The sequence below is a fragment of the Melanerpes formicivorus genome, unplaced genomic scaffold (genome assembly GCF_026170545.1).
Source record: "Melanerpes formicivorus ecotype bairdi unplaced genomic scaffold, bMelFor1.0.p_v2 SCAF_4, whole genome shotgun sequence".
Classification (NCBI taxonomy): domain Eukaryota; kingdom Metazoa; phylum Chordata; class Aves; order Piciformes; family Picidae; genus Melanerpes; species Melanerpes formicivorus.
In genome coordinates, this window is record NW_027142356.1 from 17,402,258 (window position 1) to 17,410,779 (window position 8,522).

An 8,522-nucleotide genomic window follows, 5' to 3' on the forward strand; every position below is an offset into this window, starting at 1 on the left:
CCATGGCTCCAGCTTAAGTCAAAGGGAACTACATCTTTCATTGTGCATCCACTGATATTCCAGAAACTCAGAGCAGGAGAAACAGTTATTTACCTAGAAAGGAAGTTTTAATACACCTCTGAATGCAAGCTGCTGTTGTTTTTCAGAATATAGACCCAATTGTTCATTGATTTTGATATCAGTAGCATAGATTGCTCATGTATATAGAATCTTCTCTTTGGAGGTGTGCCAGCACTTCAGCATGTAATCCAAAGTACTTATTTGTCTGCTGTTTCCTCTCTGAGCCCTGTCATGGAGTCTTGCTGTTTCAGAGTTGGGGTCAAAGAAGTAAAAGTCTATTCTTGCAGAAGGACCCTAGTACCAGGACAAAACACAGGTATGGATTGCCATACTCACCCCCCACTCCTACACCAGTTGGACTGCCTATCAGGAGGACTTACTTGAAGCAGACACTGTAATACCTTGTCCTCAGTCTGCTGGTGCTACACAACTTGCAGCTAGTGGCAGTCACTGACAGAGATAGAGTAGGGGGGTCTTACCCTTTCAATAGAAAAGATATGCCCTTGCCAGCTGCTCATCATTCTAAACTGAAAATCATAGCCAAGATCAGGAAAACAATAGTCATTTCACATCTATTTTCTGCTGTTTTGAAAGGGTGCTTCTCCAGCAGCTTTGTTGGAACATTTTTAAAGAAGGCAGGGTATTATCAAGCAGTTGTACAAGCAAGCTATGCTCCTGAACGCAGTGAAACATGCTCCCCCCAGTCCTAGTGCTTCTTACAATCAGATGTTTACTATGTAGGGGAGACTGCCTTGCATCAGTACTGCAGAAGTACTCCAAAAGCTGCTGGTGGGTAGTATCGCCACAGATACAAAGATGGGAACAAGGGGTGGGAGAGAAGGGGGAGGGAGGAGCGATGTCTGCTTTCCTAACTAAGTAAGGCAAAGCTGGTGTAGAGCTCCCCAGGGTTGGTACCCCAGATATTTCCAGTGCTACACCGTCACTTTCTCACTGAACTAGACGTTGTCAAGCCTACATCCTGCACTAGTACCTGGAATAAGCAGCTAAGAGACTTAAGAATCAGTTATTTTTCAGTGTCCATTTCTTCCATCTCTTTCTCTCACTGTCTTACCCTCCTGCACGTTTTTTCTGTTCCCACCAGCTCCACAGTCCTCAAATGAGAACAGAGTGAAGTTAATGGTCAAGGCAAGCACTCCAGGCACCTCTGTTCCAAACTGATCTTCTCCAAGTCCCAAAATGGATAATTTTTTTCTCCAACTGTACCAAGCTCTAATGCTATGTACTATATTTAGGTCTCTGGCTCCCAGGCCCAAACTGACTCATTACAGTCTCACAATGACTCATGAATCCATGGTATCATGTAAAATCCTTTAAATTGGTCACACACAGTAATATGAACTGATGCTAAGTTACCACTTTCTTACACAAAATCAAAAGGAATGGTAGTAAATAAATGTGGCAGACTTAGAACCCTCAAGTTATGTAACAGGAAGTTGTTTCATACTACAAGACAAGGCAAGAATGAGAAAAATCAACAGCCAGCCTTGCATAGCATGAAGACTACATCTAAAACCATTCTTATGACTGAGGAGAAATTTAGCATCAGTATCAAACCAAGTTGCCTTCCTGCAGCCATTTTATATTTTGAGAACAGATTCCTCTTATATCTACTTCAACCAAACCTTTCCAATGTAGGCAAGCACCTTAGGCATGGAAGTAGCAGAAGGATTATCAGGAAGAGCCTCATCTCCCTCATTTACCACTTTTGAAATTCTTTTCAGGACTATTAGCTATGCATCAAAGGGCAACCACAGCCCATCACCTTGTCCTCTTGTGGAGCCACAGCATTTGGGAGTTCCCATTCCAGATGCACAAGCTGGTCTTTCTGAAATACCTCTGTATTCTGTTGCATTGGCTTTTATTATACCACCCAATAAACCAGTCATTATTGCCTCAGGTCCATCATTCTCAACTGATAATTACAGAAAAGAAAAATAAATCTTGCTACCACTTCCCTCTTTCCTACTGTTTGTGTCTCAAGATTAGCCCTGATGGGCAGACAGCTCCTGAGTTGTTTGAGTATCCTTTCTTTCATTCCTGCTGGTGAACACCACCTTAGTCAGAAAGCAGGATTAAAAACACCCAAAGAGCTAGTAAACAAAGCTCCCTTCTAAGGAGACAAGCATGGATCTTGCCTGTTTAGAATGCTTCTCTCCAGCCTCAGGAAAAGGCAGTAAAAAATGGGAAGAAAATTTAAAAAGATTAAAATGCAAATGGTTTCTCCTCATTCAAAACATCCAGAGGTGATTTATCCTCAAAGTATATTAAATTCTAGCTCATTTAATCACGTGCTCATTTGTTTCTAAACAGACTCAAGTGCAGAAAAAAGAGATTACTAAAACCAATGAAATTTTCACCCCCAACCCCAAAGTAGATTATCACTAAACATGAAACATTGCCCAGCCCTTCTCTCAGAATACATTTTAGCAGGAAAAATAGTTCTTTTTACAGTTCTGCTTTCTTAAGGGATGGGTGGAAGTGCATTTGATTTTTTCTGCTGCCTTCATCTTGGTTACCTATTTTCTACCCTGTGTGATGTTTGTCTATAAAAATCAATACTCTACAGAAGATTTATAGTTTTGCTTCTTTTTCCCATTCCACTTTGATAGCTTTTTATGGAAGGTTTTGGGTGTGTGTGTTTTGTTCTACTGCTTGGATTTTGGTTTTGTTTGCCCCAAAATTCCTGATGTTTTGAAATAAATCAGAGGATCCTAATATTTTAACAGTTGCCTGTTTTGGAGCAGGATCACTCATACCCATGTGTATAATTCAATTTTAATTATGCAGATGTACAATTAAGTACTCCCAGGTTGGTGCAGGATGAAGTAATCAATAGGCTGCAGCAGACTTTTTTTGCAGAACAGCATCAACAGAACAGGTAAAGCCATATATGTCATATATGGATCTATGCATACGGGGTTTTTTGTTTGTTCACTTCAAAAAAGTCATATATGTTACATCATCACTGCCTTAAATAACATGGTTCTCTTTGCTTAGCCTCCCATCATGGACGGAACAGCACATTTTCACTGACCCTACAATTCTACATCAGCTATCCATTTTCTGGGTGGGTTAGTATTATTCACTGGATAACTTGCAATGTGCAGGGGCCTCTCTAATTAAGAATTTGTTGAAACTGTGGACAACTTGGTGGTACCATGTAAATTATATTAATTTCAAATGCATTGATAATGATTTTCCATATTTTTTTCAACTGAAATGCTGTATTTCTATATTTCCATTTTTTCATAAGTGTGCAGTAAAATGACAATAATCTGCTGCTGAATAAAACTGCTTTTTACAGCTACAGTTTCTACATTTCATAATCCCTGTGTAATCCCCATTAAGCACAAGCTCACTTTTTAATATGTGCACCAGAAATGAGGTGAAAGGCTCCAAATCTGTTACTCATGTAGTCTGCATCACACTACCAGTTATTTTATTAGAACATTTAATAGACGTGCCCTGACACTGTAACTTCTATTGCAGTTACCAGAAATAGCCCCAGGGCAGTAGCCAAATGTTATATGATACAGAACCACTGAAAACTATGTTCCTACTCTACATCTGAAAACAACCCATCCCTTCTCAGCAGGGAAGCAGAGACTGAAATCCTCAAGGCTTAATGTTTCACACGTTTTTCAGAAAACAACAACCAACCAAACAAAAAGAAAAAAAAAACAAAACCAAACAAAAATACCACCTAGGTAATTATTTGTGATCTTGCTTGTGAAACTGATGCAGGAGCTAGAATATCACCAAAGTTGGGATCTCACTGCAACATGGAAGCTCATCGCTCCCAGCAGGTAGCTGTCAGCTAAAGATATTTCTCATGGTAACACGTGATACTATAAGGAGACAGATATTAGCCCATTTCATGTAAATTGGCAATGTCCAGGAGACTATGAATGGTGGTGCAATACATAATCCCCAGAGTGTTGAGGTGATGGTACTGAATCTGAAACAAAATCCTGTTTTCCTGACTAGAGACTGCACTGGGAGCATCACCAACACCAAAGGCTCTCTGCTGGGGTGGTGGAGTCAGACCGTTTCATGAGAACCCAGTTCCTTCCTTTGGGCTTGATATTGTGGCCAAAGTACCTGCCTTCTTTATTTGCTTTAGCACTACCTCCTAATTCTTCCTCAAGGGAGACTAAACATGAGCTCTGCAGTGATACAACTCTTGAAGAGTATGCAGTTGCACAGAGGAATAAGCAGATGAATTGTACTGGCAGATGTGAGCTTGCCTTTGTACCATACCAGATAAAGACCCTCATAGAGGCCTGCCAGCATTCTCAAGTGGAAAAGGGCTGTGAAGCTGTGAATCTGGACAAACTGGAAGCAGACAAGAACAGGCAGGTGGGAGTGAGCTGGAGGCAGTCCAGGGCAGTCCAATAGACAGGGAATTAAGATGACAGCCCCAACTTACTGCTCAAAAACACCTCCAGCGAAATCAGCTTCCTGCCCCTACCGCCCCTTCTCCAAAGACCTATGTCATATACAACCAGCTCAGCAACAGCTTCTGGTCCTTCTGCCTATTCAGGCTCTGACTGGCCAGTTCTTGCGTCTTACTGAGCAACTACAAGGTTGTCTAAGCCTAATGGAAATTTGTTCTGGCTCTTCTTTTCCTGTCTCTCCTCATCAATAATATAAAAGAAGGCATACATGTATAGCAGCATACAAGTAAAAAGCTAGTCCTCAAAAGACCTAACAAACCAACTTTCTATTCTAAAGGAGGGTATGCAGAAGCTAGGCACATCTAGACGAATTAATACAGTTGAAGTCCCTGGTTAAACCCTGTATACTTATTCATCTTCTCATTTTGTAATGGCAGAAGGCAGACAGATTTAACAAAGCACAACTTTACCTATTACTGTGTTTTAAAAGAGAATTCTATGAGAATTTATTTTAACCTATGAAAATTGATCAACAAAGGGTTAAGAGAATACAGATTCCAGACTTAATCACACCACCTTCTTCTCACAATGGTATAAGCTGTATTCTGTGTCTATTTGCAATCTGCATAACAAACACAGAATATCCTAGAAAAATTAATATTTTCTCAATGGTGGTGGCTGCCCTCAGCTTGCCTCCAGGTAACAACATTAAAAGGTTTTAAGGCACCTTTAAGAAGCTGAATTGATAGCAAATGCTTTAGATCTTGTACCCTGTTTGGAAAGCAACTATACTGGCAACCCTAGTTTGCAGATGAGGTCTGTTGCTTTTATATTGACTTATCATATAATGGATTGTAAAAGGCCAGTTTTACTGGAGCAGAACCACATAATCTTTCACAAGTCTGGCCAACTGCTGCACTTTTTTATCTCAAAATTCAACAGTAGGATATAACAGGTACTAGAAAAAAATTAACACTCTACCCATGCAATTAGAGAGATTTCATTCAAATACAGAATCAGAGGGAGAAAATAAAAAAGACTTCCTTCATGTTTTTTCTTTCAAAAGCTATCATTGATTAGTTAGCATTTGTATCATAATGTAGGCAGCAACACTGAAGCAGATTCTGGTAACTTTTCTGCCCACTTCAGCTTAGACCACACGACTTCACTGGGGTGAGAGACCAAAGTATGTATTCTCAAGGACTGGAAGGAAAATGTTCCACAAATGCCAAGCTGGAACTTGGCAAAACAGTCACTTGGCAAATAAATGGCACTGAACATAATAAACATGAAGGAAGAGGGAGTTTAAATTCTGAATACCCTCTTGAAAAAAAGATAGAAAACAGTTCCTAGGCACAGAGAACAAAAGCTGTCAGAAAACTAAGATAACTGACTTTTGTCATGAATGACTTATGATTGTGGCAGCTACATCATTGGAATGGGAAAGGAAGATTCTGCAGTACAAAGCACTGCATTTTCTAATCTTGCATGAGATTTCATTTACACCTATTAGATAAAGGACAGTGTCACATTTACTCAAACCCTCATAATTATCTAGCATCAGGACAGATCTCTCAGTGGAGTAACATGAAGTATTTGTATTTTACATGTTAATCCAATTACCTTCCTGTTTCACTACATTTTTTCACGACATTGAAGTGTCATCCATAAATGCATTTTTATTTCCATGCATCTCTCTTTAGAGGACAATATGGTTTAGAATAGCCATTAATTGTCCACATAAATGAATGATTCACTTCAAAATGAAACTAACCAAGCTGCAATTTTATTTCCACACCTCTCCTATTTTTATTATGCAATGCAGAAATGTTAGAAATTAGAAAATAAATGGCACAGGGCTTAGGCTGCCAGCTGGCTACCTGACAAAAGAACAGATTAAGCAAGGTAGCAGGATCTTTTGTCCAGCAGATGAACAAGCTGTATTCTGCATTCTGCATGATGCTAACACTGTTCGGCTCTGAAGGGAACCTGCTGTGACCTGCCCGTACTTTAGTTCTACACTGCATAGCACTCACCAATCTGTTACTACACTCTATATTCTCAGTATCTTTCACAGTCACCATCCATTACCAATTCAAGGTTTCATAATGCACTTTTAGGAAAGCTTTCAAAATCTTATTTTGCACTGAAATAAGAGTCAGCCTCCTCAGAGACCAAAATATAGCCTTGTTCTTTACCTCAGTAGGGCTTTAGTCCACATCCAGCTCCATTCTCTTAAAATATAACCAAAGATTAATAGAAGGTTGAACACAAACCTCTAAGCTCAGCAAATAAGCATTTTCCATTCTAAATACTAACACTAAACCACCACTCTGCAAAGTCACATTCTACTCTCTTCCCTTTTCCAGGTTATTTGCAGCTTTCATTTACAGTCCTTGGCTTTCTGATTTGTGGGCCTGAGCTACACCACAGGAATCTAAGTTTGTGTTCTGCCTTTTCTTGCATTTACTTGCCACTTCAAAGAAATCCAGTGGTGCAGTTAGGCACAGATACAGAAAAACACATAAGGAGATGATTTATATCCATGAATAGCAACACCATGAAGGGTGCAGGCTCCTTCCCAGTGTTTTCCATCAGTCTTTTCTCCTCTATTGCATCCCTATTACTGCATGTGGCCTTCCTGTTGATTCCAAGATTTTCCTTTAAATTCAAAATGGGGTACAAACTATGTATATGACCATGTTCAGAACTGACAGGAGCGGGCTGTCAGAAGAACTGAGCCATATAATATACATACAATTGTCAGAAACCTCTTAGCACTGCTTTTTATCTCAACCAATTAACATGTAACAACTGCTGGCTAGTTTGCTTGTCTGGCTGCAACTTTTGGAAGATCATCCTTGTAGCTCAGTTAGGGAAATACTTCAGAAGAAGTAGTGAAGGTTTACAACTTACAATATAATTGGGAGGTGACAATACTTTAAACTTCATTAAAAAATTAGTGTGGATTCTATATTTTAAACTTCTTAAAACTCCTTCACCTATGAGCAGTGGTATTAGAGGAGATATATCAACATGTTTCAGAGAGTCCCATATGCAAAATAAACATTTAGAGATAAGTACTAAATGAGACCAATCATCAACATTAATTCTCTTGGAAACAATTTTATATAACCAAGTCATTTTAATTCCCTGTACACTGCACTGGTTAGGCCACACCTTGAGTCCTGTGTCCAGTTCTGGGCCCCTCAGTTTAGGAAGGATGTTGACTTGCTGGAACGAGTCCAGAGAAGAGCAACAAAGTTGGTGAGAGGTTTGGAACACAAGCCCTATGAGGAAAGACTGAGGGAGCTGGGGTTGCTCAGCCTGGAGAAGAGGAGACTCAGGGGTGACCTTATCACTCTCTACAACTACCTGAAGGGAGGTTGTAGACAGGCGGATGATGGTCTCTTGTCCCAGGCACCCAGTACCAGAACAAGAGGACACAGTCTCAGGCTGCGACAGGGAAGGTTCAGGTTGGATGTTAGGAAGAAGTTCTACACAGAAAGAGTGATTGCGCTATGGAATGGGCTGCCCGGGGAGGTGGTGGAGTCGCCGTCATTGAAGGTGTTCAGGAGGAGACTTGATGGGGTACTTGGTGCCATGGGTTAGCTGTTTGGGTGGGTTGGATTGGTTGATGGGTTGGACACGATGATCTTGAAGGTCTCTTCCAACCTGGTTTGGTTTATTCTAATAAAGTTTATTCTAATAAAGTTTAATTATCCTACTTTAGGCTTAGGAATTCCTGTTGGAGATTCCCACATATTGAACTAGACATTTAGAAGAGATGATGGGATATTTACTCCAAAATGCCAGACATGAACTCTTTGTAGATGTATCCAACACAGTGCAGCTTCATACCCATTTGAGTCCTATGGTCAGTATTGCAGACATATTGATGCTGGTCAAACACTCTTCAACATTAGTTTTCATAAACTCTATTGGGAGTCAACAGCATATCTCACAGCGGTGTTCAAAGTCTTGCAGAGTCAAAATCCTGATAGATCCCTCACATAGTAGGCACCTCAGATTTCTGATATTAAA